The sequence below is a fragment of the Alligator sinensis genome, unplaced genomic scaffold (genome assembly GCF_000455745.1).
Source record: "Alligator sinensis unplaced genomic scaffold, ASM45574v1 scaffold389_1, whole genome shotgun sequence".
In the NCBI taxonomy this organism is placed as follows: domain Eukaryota; kingdom Metazoa; phylum Chordata; order Crocodylia; family Alligatoridae; genus Alligator; species Alligator sinensis.
Window position 1 is genome coordinate 1511052 of NW_005841951.1, and position 17464 is coordinate 1528515.

Genomic DNA, 17464 nt, shown 5'->3' on the forward strand with positions numbered 1-17464 from the left:
TGGTAAATCCCTCTGTTCTGAATAATCCCTTGAGCAAAGACTTTGAAGTATGCTACCTATTGCTGTTACAAGAAAGACTTTTATTTTTATTATAGTACAGTAAAGGGTTTTTGGTCCTTTTTTTAAAGCTGTGGTCTTCCCATCTTTGTGTTTCTTTCTCAAACAAGCCTTTAAAGGATAATACTCTGCATTCTGAACCTTCACAAATAGACATATTTGACTGTTTGATTCGGGAAACATTTCTTCTGAGCCAATACTGACAATCCTCTCAGGATTGTTTTAGAGTTGCTTTTTTCTTACATTACTTACATTTTAAGTTTAGTTTGGAATAATCATTTTTTGAAATCTGTATCTGGGGTGATTGTACCCCTCATTAGTATACTCTATTAATTTTCCCTTGCAATTTCAGGTATAAAATTTTCTTTTCAGTTCTGGGTAATGTGATCCATATGTGTAGTTTGTACATTAACTAAGTTTGTAAAAAAAATGTTCTGAGGTTCCTTGGAACAAAAAGTGTGCTATGCATACAAAATTATGTATGCTATCATCTTTAAAGTTGAGTAAAGAAATAATTCTAAAATAGGGATTCGTGAAGACTTCTATCTTCAGATATCAAGGGACAGATAGCAAGGGATATGAAGGGGAATAAGAAGGGTTTCTACAAGTATGTCAGCAGCAAGAGGAAAATCAGGGAAAGTGTGGGGGAGGCAACCTAGTAACGGATGTTGCAGAAAAGGCTGAAGTACTCAACGCCATTTGTACTTCAGTCTTCACAGGCAGGGTCAGCTCCCAGACTACTGTACCTGGCAGCCCAGTTTGAGAAGGTGATCAGCCAAAATGCTGAAAGAACAGGTTAGGGACTATTTAGAAAAGCTGGATGTATGCAGTCCATGGGGCCGCATGCAGTGTGCCCAAAGGTACTGAAGGAGTTGGCTGATGTGATTGTAGAGCCACTGGCCATTGTCTTTGAAAACTTGTAGCAATCAGGAGAGGTTCCAGACAATTGGAAAAGGACAAATATAGTGCCCATCTTTAAGAAACAGAAGAAGGAGGATCTGAAGAACTATAGACTGGTCAGCCTCACCTTAGTCCCTGGAAAAATTATGGAGCAAATCCTCACTGAATCCATTTCTAAGCACATGGAATAGGAGAAGGTGATTGGGAATAGTCAGCATGAATTCACCAAGGGCAAGTCATGCCTGACCAACCTGATTTGCCTTCTCTGATGAGCAGACTGGCTCTTTGAATGTGGGAAGAGCAGTGGACACGGTATACCTTTTGATATGGTATCCCACAACATTCTCACAAGCAAGCTAAGGAAGTATGGGTTGAATGAATGGACTGTAAGGTGGATAGAAAACTGGCTGGATCATCAGGCTCAGAGGATAGTAATCAATGGCTTGATGTTCAATTGGCAGCCAATATCAAGTGGAGTGCACCACGGGTTGGTCCTGGGTCTGGTTTTGTTCAATATCTTCATCAACAACCTGGACGATGGGATGGAATGTATCCTCAGCAAGCTTGCAGATGACACCAAGCTGAGGGAGTAATAGATTTGCTGGAGGGTAGGGTTAGGAATCAGAGTCACCTAGACAAACCAGAGGATCGGGCCAAAAGAAATCTCATTAGGTCCAATAAGGACAAGTGCAGAGTCCTGCACTTAGTACAGAAGAATCCCATGCAGTGCTACAGGCGGGGGGCTGACTGGCTGGGTAGTAGATCTGCAGAAAAGAACATGGGGGTTACAGTGGGCAGAAAGCTGAATATGAGCCAACAGTGTGCCCTTGCTTCAAAAGAAGGCTAACAGCATACAGGGATGCACTGGTAGGAGTGTTGCCAGCAGATCAAGGGAAGCGATTCTTCCCCTGTATTCAGCACTGGTGAGGCCACATCTGGAGTACTGTGTTCAATTCTGGGCCCCTGACTACAGAAAGGAAGTGGACAAATTGGAGAGAGTCCAGAGGAGGGCAACAAAAATGATTCTGGGACTGGGGCATATGACTTCTGAGGAGAGGCGGTGGGACCTGGCCTTATTTAGTTTGGAGAAGAGAAGACTGAAAGGGGATTTAATAGCAGCCTTCAACTACCTGAAGGATGGTTTGAAAGAGGATAGAGCTAGACTGTTCTCAGTGCTGGTAGATGACTGAACAAGGAGCAATGGTTTCAAGTTGCAGCAAGGGAAGTTTAGGTTAGATATTAGGTATTAGATATTAGGAAAAACTTTCTCACTAGGAGGGTAGTAAAGCACTGGAAAAGATTACCCAGAGAGGTTGTGGAATCTCCATCCTTGTAGGTTTTTAAGATCCTGCTAGATAAAACCTTGGCTGGGACAGTATAGTTGGAGATGTTCTTGTTTTGAACAGGGGTTTGACTAGATGACCTCCTGAGGTCTCTTCCAGCCCTAATTTTCCATGAAACTATGGTTCCTACTTCTGTTCCTTCTGTGCTATGCAATGATAGCATTATGCAGTATGGAGTAGTCGCTACCTGCTATTTTGCTCTAGATTGGTACTGTGATATGAATTAAAGTTCCACCTTCCAAGTAAGGACCTAATTCAAGTACAGATCATGCTAGATATTACGATTGCATAAACCACATAATCCTAAATATAGTGTAATACTGGGTCAAATTTATTCCAGAGACTAGGTTTTGATGTGGCTTGGCTATTGCAAAATAATTTTTTTTGCAAAAATCCAGTTGGTCTAATAAAATATATCACCTCTACTACAAGTTCCGATTTCCTTTTGCAGTTGCTTTGCACTCAGGCAGGTGCCATGCTCTGAGCCACCTCTTCCTTTATTGTTAGAGCCCTACCAGATTCATGGCGGAAGTGGGCTGCGCTGCAGCTTCTTTTATCTTGCAGGGTCCCCCGTGTGCTCCCTGATCATCCACACTGCTGATTGGTGGAGGAGCCCCACTTGCGGCTTGTTTCTGATCAACAGGGAAGTGAAAAACACAGTTTTAAACATAGCACTATTTTTCCTTCCCTTCCAGTCAGCAGCAAGCAGCAGGGCTGCCAGGGCCCCTTGGCCAATCAGCAGCAGGGAGGCAAAAGCAGCACCTGTTTAAAACCACAGTTTTTGCTTCCTTTGAAAAAGGCATTGAATAGATTTATAAGTTGGACTGAGTGAATTCCTGCTTCTTATAGTGGGGTGTTCTCTCATCTCAAGGCAAAAGGTGGTAGGAGTTTGGAGCAACCTACCATAAAAGGAACCTTTTGTTGGTTTGCTCCTGTGTAAATTTTTCTCACTGCTGCTTTGCAGCACTGAAGGCCTCCAAACTGGTGGGACTTAAATGATACAGTCCTTGCGCTGTCCTGCAGAGGTATGAATTTCACTTTCCCTGTGTTCTGCCCTGGGGCTGGAGGAATCCTTGTAGAGTTGCCATGAAGGAGATAAAGATAACATGTGTTAAGGGCTGCTCAGGATAGGTCTGGAAAGCTCATTTACATGGGCTGCTTATCTACAAGGTGGTTTTGAAGTGGCTCCCTTTTTCTTCCACACCAAGGGTGAACTTCTGAAGATTGATTGGCCCAATACAGATCTAGGTATGACGGAAGTAGGGGACTTGCTTCATTTCCTACATTATGTATGCATAACCATGGGGTAATACTTGGCTAATAATTTTAATTTAAAGACATTTTGAACTGAAGATTTGTATTAGACTTGAATAAAAATGAAACTGCCATGTAGCTAGAGTATGGCAGTTTAGCTGATGTAAAGGTAAGTAGAATAAACAACTGGCATACAAATATTTTTATTTCCTACATTTCACAGCATTCTTTCCTTATGAAAATGATTCCATGTCCATTTTATCTGTCTTGTTAAAGTTAATAATTAGTCCATTAATTATTATAACAAATGAAAGAAATTCCCCACCCCAATTCCACATGTTGATACAGGCTACCCCTTAAATTACCATAATTTATTATGAAACCAGATTTAACTTGGCAACCTAATCATGGAAAAAAAAATCTATTCTCAATTTGTTGTTTGTTCTTAGAATTATTTCTGTACTCATGATAAATGGTTTGAAAAAAGAAAGTATAATGGCAAAGTAATAAATCTTATGTTTGAACTATTTCCTCTCTTAGATCCAAGCCTGCTGCCCTGCTTTATAAATATTTCAGTTAAAGTTAAAGATATTCTGACTAAGGAAGCGAAAAAAAGATCCTAAAGCTCTGATCCTGCAAACATTTTACCAGTTTTCTTAATAGCATATATATAAATCATCCTGTGAATGTCATTAGAAATATTTACCTACATGAAGTTAATTATATGCTTGTGTGCTTGCAAAATTGGAGAGTTGGTTATATAAAATTATGCATGTTTACAGTGTGTGTCACTTTTAGGATAAAAATTCCTAATTTGTATATTCACTACTTGATTTGAGAGTAGTTCCTTAAGCATGAGAACAGTAACTGCACACAGACCATCACAGCATCTGATGAAGTGAGCTGCAGCTCATGAAAGCTTGTGATATATATAGATAGGTGGATGGATCAATGATAGATAGTTGGGTATAGATTTATACACACACACATACTTTGGTTAGTCTATAAAGTAAACATCTACCCTCCCTTCTACTTGACTTCAGATTAACACAGATAACTACATGTCTCTACATACAGACCATATCTTGAACAAAATATTTTTAAAGGAAAGAATCAAATAGTTTTAACTTGCTTTTTTGTATCATGGTAGCAAGGGGTCTAGTGCTAATACTGCTTTATTCCACATTTTAGTATGCAGAAAAATATTTTTAATGAGAGAGTATATCAAATAAAGAGGTTATGACTAAATGTCATGAGAATATTTTTAATAAGGGAGTATATCAGGTAAATAGGTTACTTCTTAACTAATGTCATGAGAATAGTAGAGCAATCCTATGTAGGCACGTACACGAAAGGGCAAATACTAAAATAACATTACTTTCAGCACATTTCAAGAAGGGATATAAGTATACAGTATGTGGGAACCAACCTTTGTTCAGGTATAATTTTATATAAAAAAAATTCTGTTAAATTACAAACATGCAAATTCTGAGAGGAAAGCCTAAAACTTAATCTTTGAAATCCCATCTTAGTTTGTCCACAATGAGAGCCTTTGACATATTGATGGGTCAAGTGGACTCTCTGTGCATAGACAAATGTACAGTTCGAACAGTTTGAAAAGGGAAGCTTCTGATCAGGAGCATGCAGCAGGTCTTACATTCTGAGTTACGTGTGCACAATGAAAAGGTGGCTTTAGAAATTCATGTGATTGCTATCCTGAAACCCAGTAAACCACCAGAGGATCCAAAGAGCTTCTGACTCGTCTAACTACTCTGTGTTACATACAAACTCATGGGAGTGTTTAATGCTGAATAGAATAGAGAACATTGTTGACCCTCAGCTCCCAAAAGAACAAGGTGGCCTTCAGAAAAACCAGTGTACAACTGACCAAGTTACATTACTTACGTCTAACATAAAAAATATTTGAAATGAGGCAGAAAACAGGCAGAGTCTTTATAGACCTTACAGCTGCCTATGACACTCTCTGGCACAAATGCCTGAAATCTGAACTACACTTTATGATACCTGACTGCAAGGTATGCACTTTCATCATAAACGTCATCTCCAGCAGATCATTCAAACTTGCTACCAGCTGAGGAGAAAAAAGCAGAGTACGAACTCTGAAGAATGGAGTCCTCCAAGGGTCAGTGCTAGCACCAGTCCTTTTCAGTGCATGTACCTCAGACTTCCTGCATACAACATCTAAGCGTTACATGTACATGGATGATGTTGCCATAGTTGCTCAAGGAATAGATATGACAGAACTGGAAAAGATACTGAATACTGATATGGAACTCATTACTGACCATCTCCACAGCTGACGTTTAAAGTTGAGTAAGAATAAATCAGTATCATCACTCTTCCACCTGGACAATTGTCAAGCCAAGAGCATGCTGAATATCAGAGTACGCAACCACATCCTTCCCAATGAGCATACCCCAATTTACCTAGGAGTAGCGCTAAATCATAGTGCCAATACACTAAGGACCGATATATCAGTGCACCTCTAGCTCCATCAACTGTTAACTGAAGACTTGATCAGATGGAGGCTTGAGAGGCTTAGAAGTTATAAATGATTTGTACCTGAAGCCCACAAGCTCCTAGAAGAGGTTGGGGATGCTGAACAAAACCTATGGGTAGCAACAGAGTGGGCCAACCTCTGTGAAAGGTCAGACCTGTTCCTACGGCATTTTATACCAATACCAAATGAGTTGTCCATTGGGCACGAGCCTGACAAAAGCATGGGTCAAGCTGAACGGACTGAGACCTGGATATGGACACTTCAAAACAATACTTCACAAAATGAGCATCTTGGGTAGACCTCTGTGTGAATGTAGTGTCCAACAAACAGCACAACACTTAATTGAAAGCTGCAATCTTTACAAATATCCAGATGGGGCAGATGGAATATTTACATTGAGTGATAATACCAGACAGTGGCCATGTTTACATGTGATGCTTACTGCACAGTAGCTTGTTACTACTGTGCAGTAGTGTTGTAGGGCATTTGATGCAATGCTACTGCACGGTAGTAACAAACTACTGCGGAGTAGTAATGAGCTGCTGGGCAGTCAGCATCACCACAGAGCCATGTGGAGATGCTACTGTGCAGTAATGCCAGTTACTGCGCAGTCATTTACTACTTGGATCTGCAAGTAATAAATGACTACGAAGTAGCAACTGTGCAGTCAGTGTTTCATGTAGATGCGACCAGTGGCTCATAAATTTGGAAGTTGATATCTGACTCTTTACGAAAGAAGAAGTAGTAATAGTTACGTGTGCACAAGCTGCGAGTTTAAAGCATTGTTAAAATAGTTACATTTGTATTGTTCCACCTTGTGCATCTGTAGTTGTCACTGTAACAGCTGCATGGTTCAGAGCGGGAGACTCTCCTCCCCCCTACTCTTTTGAAATGGCTCCAGTTGTACATTCATCTGTACCCTCCGAAGGGCCTACAGTGCACGGGTAGATGACCCTTATAAGGTTTATAAGCTTTGTCTTCCCTATATAAAAGCTTGTCTAGACAAGTGAGTTGTCTAGCAAATGCCTCACTCCTGATATAATACATATATTCTGAAAAAAAGATCGATACATATAAAATACTGGAACTGATTTTATTTCCTGAAATATCTATACTATCTCATTGTGAAGAATGCCAGTCTGTCTGCCATCTTTGCCTGACATTATGGAAGCCTATACACGAACAGTGAGGTTGCGCCGACGCATTGTAATTACAGCATGTCGGAGCAGACTCAATTAATCGAGTCTGTTAGAGTGTGGTAGTCCCCCCCCACCTGTTTTTCACCCACTGACTCCTGAGTTTACGTCTTCACTGGCTTTCTTGCTTGCATACCAGTCTCTGGCTTCTTTACTATTCATTCCATCCAGGAAGAGTACATACCAACTGCAGATGCTTCCTTAGCCTGACGAAGGGTATTTGTACCTGAAAAGTTGCAAAGAAGTATTTTCCCAACTATTTGAGTTGGTCTAATAAAAGATATCGGATTTAGCAAAAGAACCTTGTCTACCTATATCCTTAGACCAGTACGGCTACAACATATACCCCTGTTACTGCATGCTATATTTTGTCCCAGTAAGATACCAAATAAAGAATTAAGACTTTTGAAGAGACACGGTTCTTGCTCTGCTTCCTGTTTTTTTTTCTGAGGAAGTGATATCTAGTTCTCCTATTTTTTTAGCCTCTTGTCTTCCCAGTCTCCAGCAAGGAGTATTGAGCAAGAAGTCCTTATTTTTCCCATCATAACTAGGCTTCACTTGCAATGTAGCCATGACAATCTAAGCCAAAATCTAACATGGTCATTTCTTTTTGAGACCCTTTTCAAATATGCACATTTTTTGTGTAATTATGAAAATGTATACCTTAAATAGAGTGTCTTGATGATTTGTTCCTTTATAGTATTTGCACATAACACAAATATTTCTGGCCAGGAAGGTCCCAGAAGTAAACTGCAGGGGGGGAGGAAGGGGAAGAGAGATGTTCTTGGGTACTGTTTAGAGACGGAACAGCATTAAACAAAATTGCTTATGTTCAATGACATAAGTAACTTGGAAGAGTCTCTTTCCCAAGAGTAGTAGTATATCCAGGTTATTCAACCTAGACTGCAAAAATTAGAGATTTATTAGATAAAACAATCAATATGTGCATTTTCAGTTATTAAAATTTGGAATTGTCTAGTAGGTTGTAGTAGAATCTAGACTGCAAAAATAAAAAGGAGTTAGTAAAATCCTGTGCTTGAATAGCATGGATAATAAAACCAGAGGCAGTGTACAGAATTATTGATTAAACTTCTCTTAGACAATGATAAACTAATTTACATTTCATATGTCAGTCCTGACACTATCTTCACATTTAGCCCTGACATTATCTTTAGGGCGCATCGGGATAAAACATTACCACTAACATTATCTTCTATTTCTATTATGTGTTTTATGTACTGGTTTAAAATTAATATGTAACTAAAATATTGAAAGTCTTAGTTATGCAAGCAATAGTGGCATAAATAAATACAGAGCATAGGCAACTAAAATAATTTAAAGATAAAACAGATATCAAGATCATGAGCAGTAACGAGAATTTTTGTGAAAATGCATATTTTAAGTATGTAAAAAGCCACTTCATTAACAATGTATACACTTAAACAAAATTAAACCCAGCAGCCTAACGTGAGGTTACAGTAAAAACTAATTTCTAACTGGGTAGTGGTGTTTCAAGGCTAGCAACTCTTCTTAGTCCATATTTAGGAGTTAGATTAGTCTTTTCTAATAAAATAAAATTAGTCACACCCATGAGTTAGTTGGAAAGGACAATTAGTGTTACATTTTCCACAATGAAAATAAATTTTAAGAAACTGTTTGGGTAACAAGGAGAAATCTCATTGAAAATTCTGGGGAAAATATGCAAAAATGTGCTCTATTAAATAGTTCTAATTGTATTAACATATGAAAATGTTTTCATTGCCCTGGTATGATGATCTAAATTTGATTGTTACAGTTTCTTGAGGGGTTTTTTTTGCATTCTTAATACCAGTGATTAAAAATAGTAGTGTCATTCTCGGTAAAGTTAAGGGGTGGCTCCGGGTGGCAGGTTCATGATCATGCCCTGAAGTTTTGGTTATGCCACACTGGGGTCTGCTCTCCTGCCATGACTTGTTGTTGTATAGGGTTTTACCTGGAGGTGTTGTTCAGCAGCCTCCCTAGAACTCTGGGTGATTCTGCCAGCACTTCTTCTGTGAGGCTTCTCCTCCCCTACACTCCACCCCTTTCCACTCGGGTGTTATAGATCAGCGTCCATGGTGTCTTGGCATGGTGATGGTGCCATTTGCTCCCACATTAAGGCTTGGTCTTGTGGCCATTTGCAGGGATATGACTGCAGCTTCTTAAACTGACAAAATGGTAATGGAACAATGCTTTAACCAAAACAGTTTAAATGACACAGTGGACAGGGCAACAATGCCTGCCATGTCCAGTGCTTCTTTCAGTGGTTGGGACTTCTTGAGGTGGGGTGCACCCTGTTCCCACATGGTTTCACATCATGGGTCCCCCCATGTTGAACCTGCGCTTTGGGCTGGCTTCTACCTGGTCACATATTGTAGCATCTTAAGGGGCGTTTCTTCATGCCTGTGCAACATTCAAGTCTCTGCCAACACCTCACCAGGAAGCTTTGAGTCTACAGCTGCTCAGTTGGGATGATTGGGATTAGGGGGTTCCTGAGTGAGGTCTTACCCTCTGTGGGTCTTGGCAGTGCCCACCAAGCTGCCTTCTCAGCCACAGCTGACCTGTGCACTCCTGCAGGAGTCATTGCAGATTTTGGTGAGTGGGGTTGGGTCTGGGCCACTTGGCCTATCAACTGCTACTCCCAAGCTGCTATCTGGATCACTTCCCAGTGCCATCCAGGTGATCTGGGCAACCTCAGTCTTCCCAGGTGCTATGCCCTGGGGAGAGTCTCTGACTTTCTGCTGACAGGTGGCTGTGCATCCAGGTCCTCCCTGGACACTCCAGCAGTGGGACTGGAAGACACTGCCTCTCCAGGTGTGCTCCCTCAACACGGATGCACCAGCTCGTTTCTGGCCACAGGGGAAACATCCAGCTGCATTGCTGGTGCTCCCTTTTCTCTCCCCTGCCATGTTTCAGCTCCTGGGCTTTTACTCTCGGAGCCTTCAGGTGCTGGACCAGCCAGGAGGGCTTCTGGCCATGTGGTACCAGCCAACTCGCCTGCAGACTGGCCACATAGATGCCAGCACCACGGTGAGTGGGGCATGAACCTGTCACACTCAGTAAATTATTTTTGTTTTCAGAAAAAAGATTTGAAAGGTTTTATCTTTGGAGTTTTTTTATTTTTATTGGTCCTCTTATGCAAGTTCAAGACACTACTGTACTGAATTTGGGTGGCATAATTGCTAGCATGGATCGGTCTCTACATTTCATACTTACACAAAGCTCTCCATTTTCCACTGAATTTAATGGAAGCTTTGCCTGACAATTTACATTTACCCTGTATTGTAAGTATTTTGAGGTATGTACCTCAATTAAAAGTATGAATAAATACAAGCAAATAGGTGATTTAGAATGGAGGCTGCAGCACTGAATAGATTGCATTTGGTTGGGACTCTTATGTTCTTCCATTTTAGCTGTTAAACTTGCAACAATAGCTTGCACAAATTTGTAATCTCTTTACTTATGTAAACTGAGTAGCGAACTATCATAATCATACCAGAACCGCCCCCCCCCCCCCCCCCCCCCCACCCCCGAACGTGCATTTATCACTAAATGGCTCTGTCAGCAGTTTTGTAGACATAACCATAATATGGGAGTACCTCCAGTTTCTGAAGCTATCTAATAAGCAGTTTGAAAGCAGTATGGGATTCACAGCACCCAAGTGATTCCAAAGATGCATATATTCTGTCATTGAGGATTTATACCAAATCATTGCTTAGTGAAAATGCCACGTGGAATTGACAATTTTACTAAACTCACCTTTCAGTTTTAAATGTCCCATATATAAGCTGACCCTTTAAAACTGAATGGTTGCCTATAAACTAATTCTGACAGCCAAGAACACCTTACTAATTTGATGTTTGTGCAAGTAAAGCTACAAAGGGGTAACGATAATGGAGAAGATTTTCTGTCGCAGCACTGAATGAGTAACATATTTAATTTTAAAACAGGTTTTTCTATGTCAGTACACCTCTCTACATCCTTTAAGTTGTTTGAATTTTTAATTAAACAAACTGCTGCTGCAATAAAATTATTGATTTTATTTTTCACATATATTCTTATGGTTTGATGCACTCTAAATAATATGTTATCATTTTAAATGTTGCTAAAGGATGACTATTTACAACTACATATTTAATAAAATACACTGTTTATATAGAAATTTTTCAAAATTTTTAGAACACTTAATTACTAATGCTTGACCGTTTGAAAAATTTACATTTTCATCTCATTTCTAACATAGACTCCTACAATATTTGCAGTTTGGTGTTTTTATATCAGTTTTCTTTTACTTTCATTTTATTAATTTCATTTGTTTTTCATACAGCTTAGGGTTCTCTTATACAATCTTTTCTTTAATTCTTTTTGTGCCTTTTAAATTTGAGTATAAATTGCTGGCACAACAAACATACTCTCAATCTTATTTATGTTTGGAACAGAAATATAAAGGACCCACTGATTTGTGTCCAGTGTCCATATCCAGTCCAGTGGATTATATTTCTATTAGTCCCATTAAAAGAATTTTAGTCCTATTAATTAAAAGGTTTTTATAAAACCTGGTCAAATTATCTTGCATTGTCTTATTTACATTTGTTTTTCCATTTTAATGTTGTCCTAAAATCCGTTACTATTATTGTCCTATACTCCTTTCTCCCTGGTTTCTACAACTCATTCAGTTCAAGTGGAAATGTGAAAATATTTGGATTTCAGTTTCTGTCTCTAAATATCAAATACTTCTTTGATTCTTCAATCTGAAATAGTCTGTAAACTATGATCTAATTTATTGAAAGTCTAATTTTGAACCTAAAATACTTTACCATACTACAGAATGGAAGTAATCTTCAAAGCACTTGACAAACATTACCTGATTAAATATTCTAATAACTTGTGAAACATAGTTAATAATTTTACAGTAACTATGTGAAACAAATGAGAGAGTAGGGCTGTGTGAAGCTTTGGTCACTCATTCCATTAGGAGGAGATTCTGCCTGATTCAGCTGCCGAATCTGAATTGAATCCAACTGAATCAGGAGACCCATTCATCTCTCTGAATCAAATCGGAAGCCTCTGATTTCAGTTTGGAGAGATTCGATGATTCTGACATGGATACAGCCTTATATGTTTTTTCTACATACCTCAAGGTACCAAGTGGCTCATGAACGCTGAGATGGTAGGGTGGATGGAGTGTCCCACAGGAGCGTGGGGGTGGGTCCCCAGCGCACTTGGCGGTGGACCCGGAAGTGGGCCAAAAGTATATGTTTTTTCTACATACCTCAAGGTACCAAGTGGCTCATGAACGCTGAGATGGTAGGGTGGATGGAGTGTCCCACAGGAGCGTGGGGGAGGGGTCCCCAGCGCACTTGGCGGTGGACCCGGAAGTGGGCCAAAAGTACTTCCGGTCCACTTCCCAGTCCACCGCAGAGCGTGTGGGGCACCCCACCCCCTGGCTCAGCGACTAGTGCCTCCTGGGTCTAGGGGGGGCACCAGGGGTCCCCCTGTGGCCGATCGCAGGGGTGGAGGGGGGCCACCCTGCATGCTTGGTGGCAAACCCAGAAGTGGACTGGAAGTACTTCTGGTCCACTTCGGGTCCACTGTCAAGCACGCGGGGGGTCCCCCCTGTACTCCTGTGGGACATTCCATCCGCCGCACCATCTCAGCCTTCACGGGCTGCGCCTGGTACCTCAAGGTATGTAGAAAAAACATTTAAACCTGTGTCTATGGCCAAATCACTGATTCTCTGAATCAGAATCGAATCTTCAGATTCTGCTGAATTTGAATTGGGACAGTGATCTGAATCAGTGAATCTAATCACCGTCCCACGAATTGGGCCGAATCGAAATCGAACACAGCCTGCTTCGCACACCTCTGAGAGAGTAGCTTGATCACTAGACTATGCCTCTTTCTCTTATGATGCTTCTATAATTGTAATGCTAAAATAGCCAAATCACAGCTATACTTAATATAGATGTTGGAGAAAGTCAAAAGAACTTAATATTTGTGGTTTTGTGTATTTAAATTTTGTAATTCAGTTAAAAGGAAAATGTATTTATTTATCCATTTTAATAATGATTTTCCTTCAGAGTTGTTTGTTTTAAAATAGTCTGTTCTCTGAAATGAGATTGTTTAAACTATTAAACTGTTCCCATATGCATCTTGATGGCTTCCTTATTTTTATTTCCTTCATTTGCAAAAATAAAGAGAGGCTGTTTTAACTGCATTATATGGTATGGTTTGTCTGTGATAGCAGAAGACTGTGACCGAAAAGGTCTCTTCTGATCCAATGTCCTATGTTCCTATGCCAACTTAGCAGATTCAGTCTAAGAGGTGAGAGTCAGGCTGTGTTCTTCCAGTCTTGTACCTGTAATAAACATTCTGCACCTGTAATTCATTCAATAATTCTTCTAAGGAAGAAGAAACAGTAGAAGAATTCAGCTCACTGTCTCCTGTAGCTGCATTAGTTTTGTGTTAAAATTGTAACAGAAGTAAAAGGTATCAAATGTTTATTTTAGTAAAATAAGCAGATGCAAGAGTAACAGTGTGTCACTTTTAAAGATAACTTTTTAACCATAACTGCTTTGAACCATAATAAAAGATTATTCTTTAAAAAAACACTTATTCTTCCTTTTTCATAACTGGCCATTGTGTTTCCCTCAATATCAAAAATAAAGTTGCTAATAATGTGTAAGACATAGAATATTACCAAACCAGTGTGAGGAACTGATGAAGCAAGATGCAGTGAAGGACTAGTTAACCAGAATTAGTCATTTAGGCTGCTTCCAGACATAGACACCCCACCCCCCCGGCACTTTACTTTAAAGCACTGAGCCTAACACACGCCAAGAAGAGGCAGAGTGTTAGTTGCACCCAGCTTTCTCAACATCTGTAGAGATTGGGCACTTTAGTGGGGCTTTTTTGTGCTTTTATCTAATAGCTGATTGAATCAGCCTTAGCTAAAAGCTCCAAAAAGCCCCACTGAAACGCCTGATGGCTACAAACGCTGTGGAGCTGGGTCAAATTAATGTGCTGCTGCTTCCTGTAGAGTACGTTTTTGGTGGGGGAGGGAGTTTTCCTGTGTTTGTCAGTGCCCTTAAGTTCCAGATGTGCTCTGTTCCCATTTTATAGTCTGAGGAGAAGGTATGATTTTTGTATGCAATTTTAATGCACACCAGCTTTCTAGGGACATAGGTATCCTGATTGGAGCAGAACATGAGTAAGTGAGGTCCCATATGCAAAAATTTTGTAGGTTTAAGGATGAACTCCTCAGCCAGGCAGTGCCTTGGCAGCATCTAATATAGGGCATATAGGTTGATGGCTATGGCTGCTTCATTTTTCATTTGAAATTATGGGCCTGAAGAACGTTCCTGTTCCCAGGCCTACTGGCCTCGTTCTTGGCTTGCCCACAGTCCACATTTAAACACACGTAGCACAGTTAAAATACCTGTGGTGACCTTGTACATGCCCCAGCATATCCTGGGGCAGCCACCAAGTGTGCCCCAGGATATGCTCTTTACAGTAAATAGCCAGTCTACTTGAATAACTCTCCAGGAGTCCCTTCAGCTAATAATTACACTTGCTTCAAAGTTGTTTTTCCCCTCCAGTTTGTGATGGTGCAGTGAAATCCCATGCTTTGTGAAATCATAGTGCTTCACTTTAGAATCAGGAAAAGGAGTAATTTGTGGGGTCAGGGTTAGGGTGGAAGAGTGAATGTATTTTTATTCATTCTCAAAGAGTAGACAGACACTTTTCTGACGTCTCAGTGCAGCTCCACAAATTTGTCTCAGTTTGGACCTGCAACACCCAGGTTATTCCAGTTTTGTGCAATTTAGTCAGATTGCTGAAGGGATTTTTGTTATGGGGACAAATAAGACTGAGTAAGCTAATTTGAACTGTGGGAAGAGATCAAGGATGTTGTGGAATCAGTTAGACCCATTGTATGGCCTGTGGTTGCAAATGGTGAAAGGTTTGTGTAGTACATATTATGCAACCCTAACATTTTTAACGTTAGGCTTTTGAAGATGTATTTACTTGTTCTTTTGTGATGCAGAGATAATTGATATTGGTAATAGAGGAGTCATAGATGGTTCCAAAGCCTATATATATTTTCTGATTAAGTATTTTAAATTCTGTATTTATTGTACAGAGCTATGTAATTAATTGTGTGTGCAGAACAGGCAATGCCAGTGTCAGCAAAAGGAATAGTAAGGATTTGTATGAATGACTGTGGTACATGGGTTGATTGTGGCAGCAGTACTGCTAGAAACAGGATGAGGGAGGGGAGGGGACAGGAAAGGTCAGGAGGAGAAGACCCCATACCAATAGTTATGTGATGTGATGTAGTTATACAATGCTAGGTGACATAAATTCATAAAGTGTTTGAGGAGCAAGAGAGGAAAAAAAATGCTTGACAGGCTTTTCCTTTTCAGGGTGTGTCCTGTCTGTCTGTCTCTAGATTATATATATGTGTGTGTGTGTGTGTGTGTGTGTGTGTGTGTGTGTGTGTGTGTGTGTGTGTGTGTGTATGTATAAAATAAATTTATATAATCTATATATCTATAAATAATATGCACAAATGAATATTCAGTTGTGAGATTTTTGCATGCTTCAGCGCATAGGAAACAAGGCCAGAAGCTCTGTGATTTAAAACACAAAAATAATCTTTTAGTGCTAAAGCTGAATACACTGACCTGGTTTTATTATAAAAATAGTCATTTTAAATAGAAATTAAAAGAAAAGAGGGGCAAGGACATTAGTTTTAAAATATGTTGTTGCAGGCCAGAGCATTCATATTCATGGTCTCATCATATATCCTTCTTTCCTTATCAAGTACTGCTTGAGTGCTTTAGTTTGACATAGCATAGTCTTTTTAACATTTCAGAATCCATTGGTTTTTAAAATGCATGCAGCTCAAGACAGATGCTGGAGAAAAATATGGCACCTTAAAATTAAGCAATTTATTTGAAGCTGGACTCAGTATTAAACTGTATGAATATGAGTAGTGATTAGCTTAGGCAATAGGTCTTACTGCTTCTTCATATCACTAGATGTTTTCATAGACATTCTTAAAAATAACTATGAACATCTAAAGAAGTTACTGGTTTGTCTTAGTGATTATGTGAGGTTTTGGCCTATTTTGACTAATGAAATTGCTTCATGTTTGTGATCCATATGAGTAAGTTAAATCAAACACAGTATGAGGTGTTTTTCTACATGTAACTTTTCACTATCCTCCTTCCATCATGTGTGTCATGCTTTTCTGAATAGCTAAGAGTAATGGATACTGCCAAGTTGGACTGGTGTCAGGTTTTCCCTATGTTCTCCAAAGAAAAGAAAGCTTAGGAAAGTGTCTCTGGGTGTATGATGTTTAAAGGAATGGCAGCATATTCCACTGGCACTGTTGGGACAGCATTTTGGGAGTATTCGGCAACAGTGAAACAATAGGGTGCATTTGTTGTTGCCTACTAAAATATATAGCTCATGCTGTGTGATTTGAACTATAGTTTTTTTTGACATTTCTGTAAACAATACCACTGTTGCTGACTGGCATACCTGCAGTCAGATTTATATTGGATCATATAGCTTGCCCTGCTGTGGGAGTATTAGAAACTACAGATTCTTCAGGGAAGATGCAAGAATGACATAAAGTTCTGGACTTTCGTGTTCTACAGTAATCCTCTTTGGGGCAGATATGTGTTTGGGTAATACATACATATATCCAGGCTTTCTGCTTGGTAGCCTCATATTGTGGGTAGCCACTTACCAGACATTCATACCACATAGAATCTTTTCACATAATATGCTGAAGCAAAAATTATCAAGTTTTAGTTAAGATTTGGTACCCCTTTCAGAAAGATTGCACCAATGTGGATCACAATCTGCTTAGGGTACTATTTTGAGCATGGAAAATGCCATTAAATATCCATTTCTATGTGGAAAGCAGTAAAAATTTCTCCCATGAATCTCAAGTCTGCTTAAAAACAGGCTGATTTCTTTCTGTTTGTGCTACTGAAAAGAGTGGCTTTCCCCCTCCCCTTTCCTCTAATCCAAGTACTTTAATTGCTGTGGTGATTATTAAGATTATGTAACTAGTGCTTTTCAAATTCTTAAATTGTTCTATTGTAAGTATAATATGTGGGTTTAATTTTCTATCCTTCTGTTCTGTTTAAGGAGAAAGAGCG

The 17464-nt window shown here is 39.7% G+C and overlaps 1 protein-coding gene across 1 annotated transcript in view; it reads left to right on the top strand.

Annotated features, from left to right (window-relative positions):
- The window catches only part of BAZ2B (bromodomain adjacent to zinc finger domain 2B), a 156663-nt gene that overhangs the window by 93270 nt on the left and 45929 nt on the right, over positions 1-17464 (top strand). The gene's annotated exons all lie outside the window — the stretch shown is intronic.